We start from the raw sequence: 22,670 nt of genomic DNA, 5'->3' as shown, positions 1-22,670 counted from the left end.
ATATGCTTAGGACTCTCACTCAAACATTTGTATTTATAAGCCAAATTTCTCTCTTAAAAATGTCCAAATATCTCCTTCCCATTCCCTGGGCAAAATTCCAACTTTATTCTTCTTCCCCATTTACAGCTTAATTCTTTCCTTTCTTACACCAATATCCAATCACTAATGTCAACCTCCTACCTCACTTAAATCTAACCATTTTCCAGCTGTTTGGTTGTTTACACTACCACCATCTCTTACCTAAATGACTGTAATTGTCTTCCCATCATACACTCTAATCTCCAAATGTAATCAGTCATCTTTCTGAACTGTACTTTGTCCATGTGATTCCTACATCTTAATCCTTGACTTAAAGATAAAGCTCAAACTCCTTAAGGTGGTTTACAAGGAAATAGAATTAGATTCAAATTATAGTCTGGCAGCTTAGTAAGTAGCTCTATAACTCTGAACAAGTACCCTAAACTGTTTTCTCTCAATTTCTTCATGGGATGGTAACTGGAGCATCTGCCACATGGCTTACTGTGAATTAGAGAACAGGGTACGTAAGTATTCAAAACTTAGCTAATAAAAGGGCACCTGGCTGGTTCAGTTGGTAAAGTATGCAATTTTTTGTTAAATATTTTTCTTTATTTTGAGAGAGCACAAGTGGGGGAGGGATAGAGAGAGGGGGATAATCTGAAGTGGCCTCTACTCTGACAGCAGCTACCCCAATGTGGGGCTTGAACTCATGAATCACAAGATCATGATCTGAGGTGAAGTCAGATGCTCAACAGACTGAGTTACCCAGGTGCCCTGAGCATGCAACTCTTGATCTCAGGGTTGTAAGTTTGAGCCCCACACTGAGTGTAGACCTTACTTAAAAATAAAATCTTTAAAAAAGTCAGCTATTAAAAAAGCTCTTCAATCTTTTCATCAAATGATACTTGAAAAATAAGATATCCATAGGCAAAAAAGTGAACCTCAACACATACCTTACACTTTAATAAAAAAACTAATGGATCATACAGCTAAATGCAGTTATCTATTATTATAAGGCTTCTAGGAAAACAGAACAGCTATGTCACCTAGTGTTTATGAGGTAAGACCAACATCAAAAGCAGAGTCCATAAAAGAAAAACCAATGTGTAAAAAATCTGACTTCGTCAATAAAACAGGCTGAACAAAAGACACTGATAATAATGAAAAGACCACAGACTAGGAGAAAAATATTTGGAAATCACAGATCCAATACAGGACTTGTATCCAAATATATTAAAAAACTCTAACAAAATAACAAAAGAACAAACAACCCAATCTAAAAATGAGCAACAAATCTGAACAGATACTATTATCAAAAAACTATATGGATAGCAAATAAGCTATTTCTCTTAACCTGTTAGAAAAGCTGGATTCATTAACAGTTCTCACAAAGCGAACAGGTCGTTTCATCCTTTCATTAACTTAGGAACCTTTTACTAGATATCTTCAATGTGTTGGATTTTGTTGAGGAAAAAACGAGTTAAAATACAGTCACTGTTCTCAAAGAGTTTAAATGAGTCACAGGCACTTCCTGGTAATTAGAGGTATAGTTCTTATTAACCTAAACACTCTGGCAGATAACTACAAACTCTGGGCAAATACAAAACAATTTGAAGGCAATGGAAACCAAAAACCCAAACTGGAACATCATCTACACTTAAAAGACTGGCAAAGAGTGAGTTTTTAAATTTTTTTTTTTCAACGTTTTATTTTTTTTATTTTTGGAACAGAGAGAGACAGAGCATGAATGGGGGAGGGGCAGAGAGAGAGGGAGACATAGAATCAGAAACAGGCTCCAGGCTCTGAGCCATCAGCCCAGAGCCTGATGCGGGGGCTCGAACTCCCGGACCGCGAGATCGTGACCTGGCTGAAGTCGGACGCTTAACTGACTGCGCCACCCAGGCGCCCCGAGAGTGAGTTTTTTAAATGGCTTTTTCTCCTGAGAACAGGCCTGGGGTTGGAGGTGGGCACCAAAATTCCTACAGAGAATCTAGTCTTAAAAGCTTGAAGAACCAAAGGACAGTTTGGAGCAACCAGAGATGCTGGAAACTGAAGATGGAAGTCTCAGAAAAGAGAGAACCAAATTCCGTATATAAATTCTACTCAGATTTTTAGACAATCCCTGAACTATACATCTGTGGAGCAGACTTTGAGCAGCCTGATTAAGGCTACAGACTTATGTCTGTAATGTCTGCTACAGACTACCACAGAAGTCACAGGAATTTGGAGTTTGAGCCCCATTAAACAAAAACAAAAAACTTTCTCAACAGGAACATAACAGAACCGAGAGTACTTTCAATGTATCAATCATAAAGTCTGGAACACAATCTAAAAGTACTAGACATGTACAAACAGGAAAATGAGACCTAGACTAAAGGGAAAAATCAATTAATAAAGACCAAGCCCAAGCTAACCCAACGGTTAGAATTAGCAAGGATCTTAAAGCAACTATTGTAACTGTACACAAACAGGAAAGAAAAAATATGCTAACAAATTAAAAAATACAAAATTACAACAAAGAAAGCAAACTATAAAAATAACCAAATGGAAATTCTATAACTAAAAAATATCTTTAGGGGTGCCTGGGTGGCTCAGTTGGCTAAGCATCTGACTTCAGCTCAGGTCGTGACCTCACGGTTCAGGAGTTTGAGCCCCGCCGTCAGGCTCTGTGGTGACAGATCAGAGCCTGGACCCTGCTTCAGATTCTGTGTCTCACTCTCTGCCCCTCCCCCACTCATGCTCTGTCTCTGTTTCTCTCTCTCAAAAAATGAACATTTAAGAATATATATATTTAAAATTTTTTCACTGGATGCATCTAGTAACAGATTGGAGATAAAAGGTCAGTGAATTTCAAGACAGATCAACCGAGATTTCCAATCTAGAGAGAGGGGGAAAAAAATAATAAAGGAGAAAATGAGGTGGGAAAATTACTTGCAGAAACAACGGCCAGAAAGAAATTCTTTCAAGTTTGATGAAAGCAAAATTCATAGATTTAAGATGTTCAGTGAACCCAAGGCAAAACGAGAAAAAAGAAAATAAAACCCATACCCATAATAAAAATCAAAGAGAAAATCCTGAAAACAGCTAGAAGAAAAAGGTTACCTAAAGGGGAAAAGATAATATGAGTGCCCACTGATTTTGCACTTCAAACAATGGGGACCAGAATACAAAGGAAGAGACTGTAAAGTGCTGAAACAAGAAATAAAAATGCCAACTTAGAAATTTTTACCTGGTAGAAATATGCTTTGGCTTAAAAAAAAAAAAAAAAGATATTTTTAGATAAAAACATTTGTTAGGAACAGACTTCCACCTCAAGAAATACTTAAAAAAAATTTTTTCAAGCTAAAAGGAAATAACAGATGGAAACTCAGATCTTCAAAGAATGAAGGGCACCAGAAATGGTAAGTATGTGCTTAAGTATAAAGGACTGTTTTTTCCTCTTAATTTCTCTCAAATTCATATGCCCATTTAAAGTAAAAATGTCAACATTATAGGTTTTATTACATATGTAGATGAACCAATTTACCTGTACCTATAAGAACTCTAGCCCTATCATCAAGACACTGATTTTTTTTTTTAAGTTTATTTATTTTGAGAGAGTGAATGAGTGGGGGAAGGACATAGAGCGGAGGAGAGAGAATCCCAAGCAGGCTGTGCACTGGTGCAGTGATGCAGGGCTTGAACCCACAAACTGCAAGATGATGACCTGAGCCAAAACCGACTGAGCCACCCAGTTGCCCCCATGGCTCTTGGTTTTAAAGCAAACTCACTGAGATCAAAATATTGTTTTACACATAACATATATACATAGACATATAAAATTCTGTAGCCATATATATAATACGGATGTTACATATACTTATATACATTTTGCACATGTATATAATTATCAAGACAAATAAAGGAATCTTGGTTCAAATGTGTTCCACACTTCTCATTCACACAAAGTTCTCCATCTTAACACAAAACAATTTGTTCTAATGTCTAGTATAGTCTGCTTAAATCATCTTTGATTTCTAAATGTTTCTTTAAAATTCCCTAAATTTAGATATAGTCAATTTCATTATTCTATAAATATTTCATAGGATTTCACATATTGCTCTAAATATGTCCTTTATATTCTCTTAGATTCACATGTGATCCTTCTCTTAAACCTTGTATTTTATATTGTATCTTCTAGATCTCTCATTCCATTACAGCTTCAACTTCTTCCAAGCATTAACTGTTTCCCAAGTCTAATGGCCAATCATCTGGAAGCTACAGAATATTGCCAACATGTTATTAGGAATCATTTTCAATCATCTAAAGTGGCTTCCTAATATTATGCAGCTAAGTTTTTAAGTATGCTTCAAATTTAAATCAATATATGCTTTACAAGCTTAACAATATGTGCCTTTTAAATCAACTTATACATTAAATGCATTAAACGATATTAAGCGCTGAAGGGCTCAACGTACAAAGATCATACCAACTGCAGTCATTAAAACACTTCCAGGGGTGCCTGGGTGGCTCAGTTGGTTAAGCATCCGACTCCGGCTCAGGTCATGATCTCACAGTTTGAGTTCGAGCCCCGCGTTGGGCTCTGTGCTGGCAGCTCAGAACCTGGGCCTGCTTTGGATTCCATGTCTCCCTCTCTCTCTGCCCCTCCCCCACTGCGCGCGCTCTCTCTCTCTCCCAAAAAAAAAAATAAAATGTAAAAAAAAAAAAATTTTTTTTTAAACACTCTTCCATGGAACATCTTATTTATCTGTATCCTCTGAGAACACACTGTCCTTATTAAAGTAATTATTCCATTAGGGCCAAAACCTTAAAATTCTTACTATTTAGGATATGGAAATGGCCTTAAAGTTGATTCTTTCTTATTCTGCTTTCCTAAAGAAAGCACAATGGACACATTTTATATCAGACAATATGGTACAATAGAAATAGTATGTGATTAGGTACAGAATGTGAGTTCACATTTTGACTTTTGCAAGTTGTCTAACCTCTAAGCCTTAGCTTACTTAATCTATTGTGAAGATCAAATGAGATAATGTATCCAAAAATGTTTTGTAAACTATTAATAAAAAGTACTCAACAAATATCCATTACCAGCACCACAACAGACTACTCTAGAAAGAAATAATACTTTCTGAGGCTCTTGTGGCTGCTTTTGTTAGCATTTCCTGCCTTGCTGTCAGTTTAAGTATTACTTGACTTGAGGGGCACCTGGGTGGCCTCAGTTGGTTAAGCATCTGAGTTAGGCTCAGGTCATGATCCGCATCAGGCTCTGTGCCGACAGCTCAACAACGTGGAGCCTGGAGCCTGCTTCAGATTCTGTATCTCCCTCTCTCTCTGACTCTCCCCTGCTCATGCTCTGTCGCTCTGTCTTTCAAAAATAAATAACCTTTAAAAAAATTAAAATAACTAAATAAATATCACTTGACTTGAACATAGTGGTGCTATTTCCGACCTTTTTAATTAGGTTGCTTTTAATTTGCAGTGATCCGTAGCCTCAGATATCCAGGTATGGTAGACTAACAACAGTAAAAACATGCTTTAAGAAGGAAACTACCTGTGACACACACGCACAAAAAAACGTATTCTAAAAAGTTTCAATGAGCTCCTGGGTGGCTCAGTCTGTTAAGCATCCGACTTCGATTCAGGTCATGATGTCACAGTTTGTGAGTTGAAGTCACATATGGGGCTCTGTACTGACAGCTCGGAACCTGGAGCCTGCTTCAGAGTCTGTGTCACCCTCTCCCTTTGCCCTTCCCTACTCGCAGTGTCTCTGTGTCAAAAATGAACAAACATAAAAAAAATTTTAATTAAAAAAATAGTTACAATCCTTTTTTAGGAAAGCAATTTAACATCATACAAACAGATTCATAGCTTTTTAAAAAATTTTTTAAAACTTATTGTTGAGAGACAGAGCACAAGCAGGGGAGGGGCAGAGAGAGAGGAAGACACAGAATCCAAAGCAGGCTCCAGGTTCTGAGCTGTCAGCAAAGAGCCCCATGTTGGGCTCCAACCCATGAGTCATGAGATCATGACCTGAGCTGAAGTTGATCCGCTCAACCGAGCCACCCAGGTGTCCGAGATTCATATCTCTTGAACCAGTTTCCCCAACTTTGGGAATCAATCCTAAGAATAAATATAAATATATAAAAGCTATGTATAAACATTCTTGCAGTATTGTTGCTTGCAGATTACTGACTTCCAAAATTATAAACTGCATAATTGCCCTACAATAGTTAAGTAACACATCTATAAAATGAAATAACACATAACTATTAAAAATATTTGAGTTTGCAATTAAGAAAATGCTTAGAGAGGGGCGCCTGGGTGGCTCAGTCGAGCGTCTGTCTGACTTTGGCTCAAGTCATGATCTCACGGTCTGTGAGTTCGGGCCCCACGACGGGCTCTGTGCTGACAGCTCAGAGCCTGGAGAGTACTTCAGATTCTGTGTCTCCTTCTCTCTCTCTGCCCCTCCTCCGCTCATCTGTCTGTCCCTCTCTCTCTCAAAAATAAACATTAAAAATTTGGCGGGGGGGGGGGGGCGCCTGGGTGGCTCAGTTGGTTAAGCGTCCGACTTTGGCTCAGGTCATGATCTTGCAGTCAGTGAGCTCTAGGCCCACGTCAGGCTGTATGCTGACAGCTCTGAGCCTGGAGCCTGCTTCGGATTCTGTGTTTCCCCCTCTCTCTCAAAAATAAACATTAAAAAAAACTTTTTTAATGAAAAAAGACTGAAAGGAAATCACCTAAAATTCATACCATCCTTAAGTGATCAGAATACACCATTTTCCCCATCTATTTATCTATTTAATTACCTTTCTACAATATATCTGTATAATCTATGAATAAAAAGGGAGATTTTTATTAAGAAAAATAAAAGGAACATAGAAGCAATGTTCTCAAGACTAAAGCACTGAAGCTTTACTGAAGCCCTTCTTTGCTTACTTCCAGGCTTTATTTGTCGTCCAAATACATGAGGTCATAAGTTAAAGAACCTCCAGATAAATGTGAGAAGTCTCTTGGATCCATTCTTACTTTTGTGGTGAATTATGCCCCAGTGCAGAGGTCAATAAATTTTTTTAGTAAAAAGCCAGATGGTAAACATTTTATGCTTTGCAGGTCATATGGTCTCTGTTCTCAAATATGCCTTTGTAGCACAAGAAGCAGCCATAGATGATATCAAAGTAAATAAGCATGAATGTGTCCTAATAAAACTTTATTTATGAACAGTGAAACCTGAATTTCAAGTATTTGTGTTATATTATTCTTTTAATTTTTCTCCAACCATTTACAAATCTAAATACCAATCCTGGAGAGTGAGCCAAACAAACATAGGCAGTGGGCTAGATCTGGAGTGTAGGCCAGTTTGCCGACCTCTGCTCTAGTGGATTTACTTTCTTGACTGCTCCACAAAAAAATCAAATGCAGATAATTCACTCTAAAATATGAGCAAGCCAAAAGTTAAGCATCAGAGCTTTGCCTTCAACCTTTTCATTCATACTATTTCCCAGGCATATTTTGTTCTTAAAATGAATGGTATTTCAGGTTACATTTAAATGAAGGGAATTAGATAGGGGAAGAGGAAAAGCCTTTAAAAAAAAAACAAAAAAAAAAAATCAAACTCAGCTTTTCAGTTTAGGGTGTTACCATTTATCTCAATCACGAAGAGAGGACAAAGTGGGCAAAACAACAGAACAGAAACACTGTTAAATTCTCAAACCAATAATCTCCATTTTAATAATAATAAAGTTGAGGGGGCAGGGGTCACATGTATACCAGTAAGTGGGACTCCAAAATTTTTGCAAAATGCCAATCTACTATGTCCTACACATAGTTACAAATGCTGATACCATCTGGTGGCAAGGGAAAAGAATTTGGACATAAATTTAACAATTTTATCCAGAACGGTTAGATCATAGGAGAAAAAAACAGTATTTTCTTCTAACAAGCAACAGAGTATCTAGCATGCATTTACAGAATATTGAATTGACTATGTTAACTTGAAGAAAGTGCATCCAAGAGTTATGGTACACAGTACTGCTTGGGGTTCTTCAAATTTTGTTTGCATTATTAAGCCATGAAATTCTCCCAAAACTGTTTCCTTTAATAAACAACTGGAATCAGCTCATATAGAAGATACATAATAGAAACTTCTCTATGGCCAAGACCTTGCGAAATACTGAGGTAAGTGTGAACTAAAGTTTTTGAGGTTCTTTTGTTTCCTAACAAAAGGAAACAACAGTGTCATCAAATTCTAAAATTTAACAGCATTAGGAGGACCTGAGTAGCTCAGTTGGTTAAGGGTCTGACTCTTGATTTTGGCTCAGATCATGATCTCATGGCTCATGAGCCCAGCACTGGGCTGGCACTGTCAGTGAGGACCTGGGATTCTCACATTCTCCCTCTCTCTGTCCCTCCCCCAATGCGTGCACACGCATGCGAGCTCTCAAAATAAACTTAAACAAACAAAAAAAAATTAACAGCATTAACCAACTTTTTGTAGGCAACATTACTGCTAATTACGTGAGAAAAACAGATAAAGAACCTCAATATACTGGTTAAGTTCTAAGTTTTTATATTTACTAACACATAACTCAAAAGTTTAACAAGTTTGTGTAAAGAACCAAGAATATGCATTGATAAGTACATTTATGTCATTAAGAATATTAATTTTTCAGGGTGCCTGGGTGGCTCAGTCAGTTAAGTGTCTGACTTCAGCTCAGGTCATGATCTCACGGTTCATAGGATCGAGCCCTACATTGGGCTCTGTGCTGACAGCTCAGAGCCTGGAGCCTGCTTTGGATTCTGTGTGTGTGTCTCTCTCTCTGCCCCTTCCCCACTTGTGCTCTCTCTCAAAAATAAACATTAAAAAAATATATACTAATTTTTCTCAGACATCTGATCCAATTCCTCACCATATGCCTACTATAAAAAATAAGTTGGAGGAAAACCATTTAGAGCCACAATAAATGGTACTAAAGCACTTTCTACTATGAGATGACACTAATTCATAGTATCATAACTAGTTCTATTTAAAGGCCATAGTAGAAATTAAGCTCTGGGGTCTAAGGGACCAGGAACTGTGTCTTAGCTGTCTGAATGCTCAATATATATTGAATGAAAAAGATTTTGTATTGTATGAAATATAAATTCAAATCACGAAATCAACTAATATCTGGATAGTAACTGTATATAAATGCCTTCATACATATTAATACATAATGCTAATTTTAATGGAGAGACAGAGAACAAGAACTTCCTCAGATTTTCTATACCACTGAAGACATTCAACATAAAATAACTGATAGCAACTTCCCACTGGCACTACTTTTCCATATTAGTCCTATAACACCTGATGGCTATTGTGATCTTGTGCACCAATTACAAAAAAAAAAAAAAACCTGAAAACCAAATTAAATATAAGCCAATATAAAAAGTAACTTAGGCTGTTGATGAAATATTCTTGGTAGTCATCCTCCTTGGATAGTTTGGTTTTTTTTTTCCTTTTCCTCCTTGGATAGTTTTTAATGAACATAATCACTGAACATTAGTGGTATCTACTGCAAACACACAGGAGCTAAAGTCCTTAAGAATATCTTCATTTTGGGGCACCTGTGTGGTTGAGTGTCTGACTTCAGTTCAGGTCATGCATGATCTTGCAGTTCCTAAGTTCCAGCTCCACATTGGGCTTGCTGCTGTCAGTCAGCTCAGAGCCCACTTTCCAATCCTCTTTTCCCCCTCTCTATACCCTTCCCATGCTTAGGCAGGCAGAGTCCAATGCTAGATCATGACCTGAGCCAAAATCAAGAGTTGGATGTTTAACCAACTGAGCCACCCAAGCACTCCAGTAATGGCTTTTCTTATCCATGACAAAGGTAAACCTAAATCCAGGCTAAAGTATTTGTAGTAGACCATTAGCCTTCAAAGATTGAACATTACAAATTTCTACTATTCACTGTCAACACCTAGTAATTTATTTTTCCTGGGGGCATAAATTTAATCATATACTTTTCTAGTGATGTTGGACAAGTCACTTAGCTAGCAGTTGAGCCAAGAACCACAAGAACCTTTTTGGATATTTAATACTTATTTGTCCACATACTTCATGGGATAACTATATGTGCTTGTTTTACCAGCATCAAGAACAGCATTTCTCACTCAACTATACTAAGGAAAAGTCAAGTTTTAGTTTTGCATGAAACTTGGCCAAAAAAAAAAAAAATCAATATAGATTCCCAGAAACCAGAAATCTTCAAAGACCCTACCTCGAATCTTCTAATAAGTTTAGAAATTAAATTACAGCAGTTAGACATTAAATACAAATTTACCAAATATTTCTGTGCAAGACTGCTTTCACTCTTTGAGGATAAATCTCACAAAGGGGCAAAATAGGATAAATATTTAACTTACAAATATGCAAATATGAGGCAAGATATTTTTTCCTTAAAATTCTCTCACAGGAGAATCACCATATATTTGAGTCCTTATGAAGTCTTCTCAATTCATTTGGGAAATAAAATACTGCTTAAGGAAATTCTTTTATTTTGAAAAACAAAATATTGCCTACAGAAGATCTTCACAATCAACCTCAATCAATCCTACTTTCTGTTACTTTTACATAACACTTGAGAGGTCAAATAACTTAGATGGAAATGAAAATGACATACTTGAATAAAAACAGACAATGCAAAGTGACTAATGAATCTGAGACATGTGAAATATCAAAGATACATTAAGGAATGAGCCCCCTCCAAAAGGAGTATTTATAAATTAACATTAATTTGTGATTTAATATGCTATCACCTTAAAAGTAGAACAAGCAAACATTATATGCCCCATAATAAAATGAAATATGAAAAAGCACCACCCTATGAAATTTTATTGCCTCAAAAACAAAAACCATTAAACTTCAATTTAATAAAGGTGATAGATCCAAATACTAGTTTATCAGAAATATGCACAACATAAAAGAACAGTCAATAGATAACACAAGAAAGTAATTGTCTAATACAGAATATGGAAAAAAGGAAAACCACCTGGTTTCACTAACATTATCTATGATGTGAAATGTTAAAGGGGAGGACAAAAGGAAGAATATTATTCAGAAGAAGCTTAAAGGTCAAATATATTGTGTAAACCCTGTCTGAATCATGATTTTAACAAACCAACTATAAAAAAGGCTTTTTTGAGAAAATCAGGGAAATCTAAATATGGAATGAGTATTATATGATACACAGGAATTTTGTTAGTGATAATACAAGAGGACTGTGTGTGCGTGTGTGTACTTAAATGTTTACTTTTTTTATATTTTTAAATGTTAACTTATTTTTGGGGAGAGAGAGAGAGAGAGAGAGAGAGACACACAAAGGGTGAGACAAAGGGTGAGTGGGGGAAGGGCAGAGAGAGGGAGACACAGAATCTGAAGCAGGCTCCAGGCTCTGAGCTGTCAGCACAGAGCCCGACGTGGGGCTTGAACCACACACTGTGAGATCATGACCTGAGCCAAAGTCAGATGCTTCACTGACTGAGCCACCCAGGCAACCCGAGAGGATTGTATATTTTAATAAGTCCTCATCAGTAAGAGAATTTATGCTTGAACTGGTCTGCTGTCTGGGATTTGCCTTGAAATATTCGTTTAAAAGTTAAATTTCAGGGGCACCTGGGGGACTCAGTTGGTTAAGCATCCACTTCAGCTCAGGTCATGATCTCATGGTCCGTGGGTTCGAGCCCCGCGTTGGGCTCTGTGCTGACAGCTAAGAGCCTGGAGCCTGCTTCAGATTCTGTGTCTCCCCCTCTCTCCCTGCCCCTCCCCTGCTCATGCTCTGTCTCTGTCTCAAAACTAAATAAAAATATTTTTAAAAATTAATAAAAGTTAAATTTCACCCAAGGTTGAATATGGATGACAGATACCTGAGGATACAATGCATTATTCTACTTCTGTGTTTGAAAATCTCCATAATAAAGTTTAATATACATAACAACATGACAGAAGGCCATGGGAAGCAGGTAGTATTCAAGCTGGGCCTGAAGGATTGGTACAATTTGAATCCATCCGCCTTTAAAAAAAAAAAGTTTATAAACTGCAGCTTGTAAAGGGAGTTACCCTACACAAGGCTAACTGACTCAGGGTCCAAGCTACTGTATAAACTTAGTATAACTTATTACTTCCTCAACCATATTTTTGACAAAGGACACATAAAAATTTTTTCCCAAAAAAATGGATTTCCAAATAAGCATAAATGTCTTTGGCCTTATTTTTATCAGACACCACCCCCTAAAGAGAACAAAATTTACTTAACACTCAATGTCATGCCACAGATCATACTAGGCACACTGTATCTAATTCTTACTACAATCCAGAAAAGCAGGATTCTTTACAAATAAGGAAACTGTACCAATTTCCATATCGTAATAGACAAAAAACTACTAAAATGGCAGAGGATTTGATACTGTCAAGACTCCAAAGGCTCCATGCTGCTCTTTTCCATACCAACCAAGCATAAACCGTCAGTCAGCTTGTATGTAAATTATACAACTAAAAGCTTTCCCCAATCATCCTTTTGCTTATACTATTCCAGTCCCCTGGACAGCTCTTTGCCATCTAACTCTTCACATGCAAATTCTATAAACTCAAAATTTGGCTCAAATGCCACTTTCTTCATCAAAACCTATCCCCAAGCAATCTTTTTCTTAATTTCCATCGCATTTAATTGGTATTTTCAGTGTATTAATATCACATTAACTGTTAGACTTGAAAACTTCTCTAAATCATAACTAGGACAGAAAAAACACATAACACAGTCATGCAAGCTATTCTGGTTACACCAGTGTTCCATGAAATGTTAACAGTTATGAGGGAGAGGATCAGGATAATGTAATAAGGAGAGAGGTAAACTCGTAACATTATCAAGTATGAATCCATTCAAAAGCATGAGATAAATGCATTTATGCATATATCGAAAAAAATCCAAGGGGTACTTGGGTGGCTCTGTCAGTTAAGCATCTGACTTTGGCTCAGGTCATGATCTCACGGTTCGTGGGTTGAAGCCCCACATCAGGCTCTGTACTGACAGCTTGGAGCCTGGAGCCTGCTTCAGATTCTGTCTGTCTTTCTGTCTGTCTGTCTCTCTCTCTGCCCCTCCCCTGCTCATGCTCCATCTGTCTGTTTCTCTCTTTCTCAGTTCCCACTTATCTAAAACTTAAATTAGTCTGGGCAGAGAAAACAGGGATAGATTGTTATTAGTATTTTTGCAAGTTCTCCAGATGATGTTTCCCTGTGCAGATACAACTGGGACCCTTACACGTCACCATATCACCTATAGCTAAGGAATACACCTACAAACACCCTAATGGTTTTCCAAATAAAAAATAAAAAAATAAAAAATTTGGATCATTCATCATGATGTAACAGATAAATATGAATTAAAAGATCTAGAATATAGCTCCACGTTTGTCCCGAACTAGGTGAATGAACTCAGAACACTTGAATACTCTGGTCCTGTTTCCCCATTTGCAAATGAGAATATGCCCCCCTCACAGGATTATTGTGAAAAATAAATGAGATAATATATAAAATTAAAATATAAGTGTTTTCTAGAGTATTAATGACCTAGTATAATGAGTGGATGATTTTCTTACTTAAAAAAATCAATATAAAATCCTCTAATACAAGAATTTTTCTGGGAATTTACCTTACATAAACAGAACCAACAAGAAAAAAATAAACTGCATAACATTTACTGCAGCACCACTTCTAGTGGTTCAAAAATAAGAATTAAACAACATAAACTCAACAACAGAAAAATGGTATAGCAAATTAAAATCTATGCACTGAATGTTACAAGTTGATAAGTAATATAGTCAAATGTCCATATTAAGTAAAAATACCAAGTTGGCTAAGGTGTATCACACAATCCCATTTTTGTTTAAAATAGAGGAGTAATATATACATGACCATATATTTGTGTGCAGTATGACCAAATAAACACTTAACTCTGGTAGGAGAGGAGGTACTACTACTGGCTTTATCTTTGCTTTTTTGGTTTGTGTTCTAAGGCTCACTGAAGCTAGCAAAATTGTTTTTTCTTTAAAGGTGTGTGTGCGTGCTCATATACATGCACGTATAGATATATATGTATACGTGCATGTATACACACACGTATTTATACATGCACTATATACAAATATATGCTTCACACACTGTGCAGAGCCCTATACGGGGCTTGAACTTATGACTCTAAGATCAAGACCTGAGATGACATCAAGAGTTGGATGCTTAATCAAATGAGCCACCCAGGCACCCTAAAAGGTCCTATGTTAACATAGTTTAAATGCATTAGTTTAGAGACTTTATCACAGAATATAGTACAAGTGATCCTGTGCTATTTTCAGTTCATTTTAGTACTAGGTTGAATGCCCAACTGAAGACTTGTCTCAAATGATTATCTAGTAATTTTCAATTGTTACACATAATCAATTGGAATCAATATAGCACCAAGGAGAAATAACTTAAATGTTAGGTTGTAACAGAACTAAAGGAAGTCATTTCAATGCATGGTCTGAGACAACTGAGGAAAAATAAAAACCATTTTAAGCAGCAAACTCTAATGCAATTTTAAAAGGATTTTTTTTCTTTAGAATTTTCCAAAGTGTTTTCCTTAACCACCAACTCACAGTGTTATTTGAAATAAGAGGTTCCCTGTCCATTACATTTAGGATATGCTGCTCCCTGGTACTCATTTATTCTTTTGCAAGCTGAGCATACAGTCAATCCAGAATTCATTGTCACATAGTAAGTCCTACAGTTAAAACTGCTTAGCTTTACGCCAGTATTATAACTTTTTTCTGGAAATATGTTAACACAAAATAAGTTATTTTAAGCAGTATTTCTAGTAATTTCCAAGAAAAGAAAGCTTAGCCAATTATACAACATATTTCAACTTTTTAAACTTTTGTCTAAGAAAAGCCACAACTTATGACAGTTAAGTTTTAAAACGTTTGGTTTACTATGACTACTCTGAATAGTATAAGACAAAATATATGAGCTGTACAAACCTTTCAAATAAATAGGAATCTCTTAGGTGATTAAGTATGAATTGTGATTTTTTAAATTCCTCAAATATTCAAGAACAAGCTTTGAATGGATGATCACTTGTATCTCAATAACTTTAAGTGAAATGACCCAACCAATTTCTTAAAGATGTTGTAAAAAACCTTCTGTAAGTTGCTTAGAAAAAAACAACAAAAAAACAACTGCCTATGGTGCCCCTGGGCAGCTCCGAACAGCATGGGACTCTTCATCTCTGGGTTGGGAGTTCGAGCCCCACATTAGGTGTAGAGATTACTAAAAAAAATAATTAAAAACTTCAAACACACACACACACCACCACCACCACCACCACCACCACCACAATGCCTACACTGCAGTGGCTGAAAAGAGAAACCAAATCTGTTAGTTTCCAGGACTATTAAGTTACATACCAAAAAAGGGTCTGTATAGAAATATTCTTGAGCATAATTTAAATGAAATTTGCTCTGTAGCTAGGTAAATAAAAATGTGTTGAAAGCTGCATGAAGTATCTCATAGGAAGAAATATAGACAATAAAGCAAAAATTAATCTTAGGAAAATAAAGCAAATATTAGTAGCGAATTAGTAAGTAAAATGTAACTTCTGAAGATACAAAGATTAAAGGGGAGAAAACACAATAAATTACATACAATTCTCATTATCCATGAAAAAAAAATCATACCAATTCCTCATTGACAACCTTATTTCTAGCACTAAGTTTTCAAAGAAATTTCTTATATGGAACATTATATCAAGGACACAGAACTGTAACAGAAAATCTCAACAACATTCTCTTAACAGATGCAGGTTTCATAATCTCATTTTTTATAGTCAGCTTTCCTCCAGGAAAACCATGTACCTAACTTGTAACACAATCCAGGGAATGCAATTCCACAGCAATACTTTAAAGGTTCCAAACAATAAGGTCTAAATCTTCCCAGTTTACCATCTTGGATTTCCAAAGTCTTTCAGGAATGACCAAATTTAAAAAAGTTAAATCTGATGAGCCCCTATTTATCTCTCCAGGTCCTATCTTTTCAATGTTCCCTACCTCCACTTTAAGTTCTGCTACTCTCCCCTATCAGGGTCACTACCCATACTAATCCCTCTGGCTGAATGCCATTTACCCATCTCTTGACTAATTTCTCCAGGTCTTTTTTTCATTTTTAAATTTTAAGTGGGCTCCAAGCCCAACATGGGGCTTGAACTCATGACCCTGAGATCCAGAATTGCATGCCCTACTGACTGACTGACTCAGCCAGGTGCCCCTCTCCAATTTTTTTTTAAACTCAACTTAACCTCGCATAGAAAGCTATTCCTGACCCCTGTGTCAGCTATTCCTGACCTATGTAAGCCCATTACACTTTTGTGACATCACTCGCGTGTGTTACTCAGTACACTTAGTATACTGCACTGTAATCACAAGTTTAATCAACTTCCTCTTCACTTTATTTTTAAAATTTATTTACTTTGAGAGAGAGAGAGAGAGAGAGAGAGAGAGAGAGAGGAGGGGAGGAGGAGGGCGCGCAAGCAAAAGCACACATGCGAGTAGGAGCAGAGTGAGGGAGAGAGAATCCCAAGCAGGCCTCATTCTGTCAGCAGGGAGCCTGAGGCAGTGTTCAAAACCCATGAACCTTGAGATGATGTGAGCCAAAATCAAGAGTCAGACACTTTAACCAACTGAGTCACGCAGGCGCCCCCCTCTTCACTGTATTATAAACTCCCTAATAACAAGGATCTGATACCACCAATGTCTAAATAAAGTCTGGCATTATCAGAGGCCTGCAAGTCTCAAAATGTATTCAGGTTTCTGGTAGTCTAGCTTGATGACAGGATACAACCTAGAATATTCAGAGTAACAAATGGGATTGAATGTTCCTCAAATAATACTCCATGAGTATCTTCTCAAGCAGACTCAAAATAAAAATTAGCAAACAATTTATCTTTGGCAAGTTCCTAGAGTACTCCCATTCCTACTAGTATAGGAACCACATAATTTAGAGATTAAATGAAGGTACCAAAGACATTCCCTTTGATCCCTTTTCAGCAATTACACTTCAACTGTAGGGAGGTCCAAGAAAACATCTACAGACAAAACTGACAGCTATCATCTTCTCAAAACTTCAAATCTTAATGTTGCTTATGTTAAATCAGTCTTAAAGACTTAGATATTACTACAGAAAACTTATTACATTTAGTCAAGCTAAAAGTGTTGATAAAATACTGCATAGATGTTAATAAATGACCTGGTCACGAAAATGGAAGACATAAATAGCTCCTATGTGTATATAATTCTTGGTATTTGACAAAACCAGACAATACTATACATATTTTTCTCTACCTACAATTTGCCTTATTTGACTACCTAGCAAAGACCTATACTTAGGGTCAGCTTGACTCTACCACTCATTTACCCTAATGTCTGAATGCATACAACCAGTTGCATCTTACACAATCAAAACAATATTCCACTGATCCATAAGTCTTTCAGCAATAGTGCTTAAAACCACAGATCACCACTTTTAGATCTAAAACTGACACTCTTGGTATGAGATGTCCACTCTAACAGAAATTATAAAGATCTATCCTCAAATTACGTTCTCTATATTTATAGGTATTTTAACGACTACAAAAAAGTGTGAAAAAAAATGCCTTCTCTCCCCCCTTCCCCTGCCACACACCATTTTTTATGTACTCTGGCAGTCAGTTGCAGGTTTTATTCTCCTAAGCAGGTATTGAATAGGTGGTTTTGCAGTGTCATTTTATAGTCAATTTCACCAAATCCCTTCCAGGAAACAGATTTTTGGAGGCTTTGTGGTTCAAATACTTGCCTCAGGTAGCTGATAATGGCTGCTTTTTTTTTTTTTCTGTTCCATTTATAGTCAAAAGTATTCTTACATTCCAACTACCCATTCTCCCTTTACACTTTCCCTTTAGTGAAATGCTGGGATATGTACATAAGGTGTACACACTTGTATGTTTTCCAGTACTCTACCCCAACGTCTTTTCTCTACAAAGTGAGTAAGTGAATAAGTGAAAATCTGTGAACTAAAAATGGATGGGATTACAGCAGCTAAATCTGCAGAGGTGAAATACACTAAACTATGATTTTGCCAACATGCTTGAATAACCAATACTTTTTCAATTCTTTAAAGCACTTTAGAATTCTAAAGTACAGAAAGAAGCCAGGCAAAGATCAAATAAAATTTTTCTTTTAAGAAAAAGGTTAACAAAAGACAAAAATTTCCACAATTTTATTAAGAATTAAAATGACTCTCTGGAAGGTAATACTGTGTTTAATTAGGCAAGTCTTAATTTTTTCATTTATAAAGTTGGATCTTTTGAGTTGTTGGACGAAAAAGTCACCAAGACAAAAATACATTAACCTTACGTATATAAACATACTGCTACCTGAAACTAAAAAGAAAGAAGAACCTACCTATATAATAGTTTCATTGGAAAGGCTCAAAAATAACAGCTCTGAAAATTCACTTTTCCCACTACAAAAGTAATACATTTTAAGTGATAAATGTCTTCTATCTATATTGCTAAATATAAAAATTATTATTAAAATATTAGCTTCTAAATGAAGGTTTAGGTTTTTGAAGGAAAGGTTTTTGAAGGAAACCTTTTTCCACCACATCAGAATTCAGAAGTGAGACACAGGAACTAGACTGATAGCAATCCAATATCTGATCAAGCTACAATGGAAAGCATAATTTAGACCTAAGCCAGTGGGGCTTCTACCACCACACCCCTTAATTATCCTGACCCAGTTACAGGCAGCACTGGACAACTGATGGTCCTCCAAAAAGATGCAGAGTCTATCATGGTCACCTCAAGAAGCAGCAGAATAAAGAGCTTTCTGCAGGGGGCAGACTTCCAAAGAGAGAGGAAGGAGACTACAAGCCATACTTGATCAGTTCCTTCTTATAAGTTCATCAAAAGCAACAGTGAAGAATTAGGACAACAGAAGCAAGTCAGACTGTTTTTATGCCTTCGTAAAAACAGGAAGAAATCTAATACATCACCAACCAATTTACCCAGTTACAAGTACAATTTTTATACTAATCACACACCTATCAGTAAAACAGCCACAACCTGAATGCAAGTCAAAGGCATATGAGATACATTCAAATATTTAAAATAGTCATAAACTTAAGAACATGAAAAAAATAGAGTATTTCCCTATGTTAGAAACCGACAAGTTTAAAGGTCATTGAATTATGAAATAATTCAGGAGACAGGAACCAACTTCCACTTAATATTATGAAGATCTTGGGGGCGCATGGGTGGCTCAATTGGTTAAGTGTCTGACTCTTGATTTCGACTCCAATCATGATCTCAAAAGGTTCCTGAGCTGGAGGCCTCAACTGGGCTCTGCTCTGAGAGCGAGGAGCCTGCTTGGGGATTTTCTCTCTCTCTGCCCCTCCCTCACTTGTGCATGCAAGCTTGCTCTCTCTCAAAAATAAACTTAAAAAAATTATGAAGATCTTATCAATGTCTATAAAAAGCAGACACAGTCTGGTCACTGACCAGGACTGGCTTTGGAGGTCACACCTGGCCCAAAGCTCTGATCATAGTTACTTTTGTTAACTAGGATAAGTACCTACACAGGAAGACAAGTTATATTTCAATACCAGAAAGATTTATAAAGTATGGAAGGTTTAGGAGAAACAAAATCATAATATTACCTTTAAGACTGCATAGTTTGGTTTGTATACTTGTAACACTTAAGATTATTGGCCTATTAAAGCAGACAGCCTTGCATGACCAAATTAAATATGGTAGTAATTTAGACTTTTAAGTTGAAATTTTACTAAATATGGAAACATCTAAAAGAACCTTGCACTCAAATCTTTTCAAACGTATAAAAATTAAGGTTTAAATTCTCTTGAAGATGTTTAATAGCAAATCTAACCTGAAGATTAGTCAGACTTGTACAAACAGGAAAAAAGAACTTAAAAGCTGAAGACCCAAGATTCTGAAATACTAACTTTTTAAAATCCGTGTAAACCTTTAGTAGGTACTAAAACTGTCCTTGGGACACCAAAAGACAATCCTAAATAACTTATTTCACCAAAAATGTGACTTGAAACGACATTCATGCAAAAAGGAAATCACTATGATGCCTATGCAGATGAAGCAAATTATCTTTAAAAAGCAGGATATTAAAAGACTAAGGACAGAAACTTAAGCCAATTAAAAATATCTGTCCTTGTGTTTTAAACAGGATTCCTAGCCAGAATTCCTTAAATCATCCTCTGATACTCCCAGTCACATGGTGAAGAGTCACCTATTAAACATGAAATCTAAGCAGTAAACAAGCCTTTAAAATCCTTAGGTAACTTCCTTTATTATAATTGTTTCGATATACCTTTACAGATATTACATTTCTCTTAAGCGTTTAAAACATTCATCTAATAAAGCTTTCCCTAAAAAACTTTACCAAAAAAACCCTGTCACCAGTTTTAAGTTAAAAATCTCACAAAGTCCTAAGACCTGACTTTAACACGCTTGTCCTATTACACCTAATGTGTCCGTAATACTAACCCACAAAATGTTTAAATATGTGTCTTAATAAAAGACTAAGTTAAGGAAATTGGGTTTTCCCTAGGTATGTTTTCGGAAGTAGCATAACTTTTACACGCGTTTGGGAACAATTCATTTTCCCAAAATCTGGCCCAATTCAGACACAAAACTATTGCTAAAATGTCTGAAGCATCTAATCTTTCCTTTCGTTTTAATGTATGTATCTTTTTGAGTGTCGAAATCTGTTTCAGTAACAAAAACATAACATTCCTTAATAATGGCACCTAACCAGCCTAACCCAAGTCGCTCTTTCATACCCACACCTGTCTGCTGCAAGGTTTTCCTGGATACACTCGGGCCCACGAGAATTCCCACACTTGTTTTTATAAACCCACTCCTTCCTCTTCGCCCACTTCCAACTCGCACACTTCTCTGGATCCACCGGCCTCTGCCCTCTTTCCGAATCCAAGGGCTGAGAGGACAGCTCGGTCCTTAACCCCAAACGCCGAGAAACCGAAGACACCAGCACCCCAGCGCCGCGAGGCTGCTGCGTGGGGAAGGAAAGGAAGCGGGAGAGCCGAGCCCCCCCCACCCCCCCGCCGCCGCCGCCGCCGGGCGCACACCCCCTTCCGGCACCCCTCCCCCCGCATTGTGCGAGCGGGCCTCAGGCCGCTGCCATCCCGGGCTGCCCGCAGGCCCCGTCCGCCCTCCCGCCTGCGGGCTGCCCCAGCCGAGGCCGCCACATAAAGCCCGGGGAGCCAGCCCCTGCGGTGCCAGAGCACGGGGAGAAGAAGCAAGCGCGGGCTGACTTACGGGGCTGCTGCGGCCGCGCTGCCTCAGCCGGGGACACCGACCGTTGGGCACACGGCGGTGTCGCTCTTGGCCGTCCTTCCCTCCTCCGCCTTCGGTGGCGGCAATATCTTCTTTCTCCACCTACCTCCCTCCCCCCCACCCCACCTCCTCCTTCTCCTCCCCCTCCTCCTCCGAACCACCGAAGTACCGAGGGTGAGACACAGAGACTCACAACAACATGGCTGCCACCGCCGCCTCCCCTCCCCTCCCCCCCCCGCCCACCGGGCGAGCGCAAGGCACTCCGGGAGAAAGGGGAGGGGGAGCACTCACCGAGGTGCGCCTCCTTTCTGTGGCTTCCGTCGCTTCTCCCGCGCTCTGGGCGCCGGCCGGCGGGAGCTCTGCGCGTGCGCACGCTCTCAGCGCTCGCGCGTTTCGGTCGTCCCTCAGGCGTGCACTCCCCCGCCCTCACCTTGCGAGCTCGCAACTGGTTCTGGACTCAGAGGTGGCACCAGGCGGGGACGCGCTCCCAACCTCCGGCGGCGCAGGCGTGTTGCCCAGCGCCGCGTTCGCGTCTGTCTTCCCGCGTGGGGCCTCGACTTCCGAATTCGCTTACCCTCCGCTTCCTCCCCGGTAGCTCATTGTTCTCCGCCAACCGCCTGTGCGGGTGTTAGAGCTTCCGACCGCGCGGTACTCCCCGCACTTAGCTTCTGGGGTGCTGACACCCACAGGAGCTGGACAGTAACCCAGGCCCTTGGGTTCCATCCTCACCCTCTCCCCGCAACAAGACGACGGAGACGCAGTTTGGATGGAAAAGTGAACCCCTTACGTGGACTGTCATTCTAGTCGTTTCCTCTTGGGCAAGTGGAACCAGCTCAGCACATTGCCGGCCTGCAACGCTTGGCCGGAGAAAACACAAAAGAGACTCAGGTCGTTCTGCTGGGGCAGTGATTCTCACTTATCGCCAGTTTTCATCAACCGCGCTCTCCAAGCGCACCTCCCGCCCTCTCACAGTTAGAGACCAAACCCGTGCCATCGTCCTGGCTCCTGGCTTTGGTAGTGGTGATCCCAGGCCTGAAACCCACCCGGAGTCTGCCCCTGGCACACAGTTGTAATGTGGTAGAGGCACGGGCACTGTGTCCAATTTGTTCTCCATTGTTTGCACAACCCTCTGACGTTCTGTACTTCGGAAACGGAGCGCCTTGTAAGAACTTTATCTTCCTGGACGACTGTAAGCTACCCGAGAGGCTGCAAGGACCATGGGTATCT

The 22,670-nt window shown here is 38.5% G+C and overlaps 1 protein-coding gene across 13 annotated transcripts in view; it reads right to left on the bottom strand.

The window, feature by feature from the left end:
• The window catches only part of PUM2 (pumilio RNA binding family member 2), a 98,584-nt gene extending 76,792 nt beyond the window's left edge, over positions 1-21,792 (bottom strand). For 9 of the 13 annotated variants that reach the window (XM_053201195.1, XM_053201197.1, XM_053201201.1 and 6 more), the window contains exon 1: positions 21,426-21,564. The gene's annotated coding sequence lies outside the window, so the exon portion shown is untranslated. Of the gene's footprint in view, positions 1-21,425; positions 21,565-21,734 lie in introns of those variants that run through there. The other 4 variants (XM_053201200.1, XM_053201199.1, XM_053201203.1 and 1 more) reach the window with 2 other exon arrangements.
• Positions 21,793-22,670: the final 878 nt, after the last annotated feature.

Source organism: Acinonyx jubatus, chromosome A3 (genome assembly GCF_027475565.1).
Source record: "Acinonyx jubatus isolate Ajub_Pintada_27869175 chromosome A3, VMU_Ajub_asm_v1.0, whole genome shotgun sequence".
Lineage (NCBI taxonomy): Eukaryota > Metazoa > Chordata > Mammalia > Carnivora > Felidae > Acinonyx > Acinonyx jubatus.
This window is presented reverse-complemented; position numbering and strand designations above follow the sequence as displayed.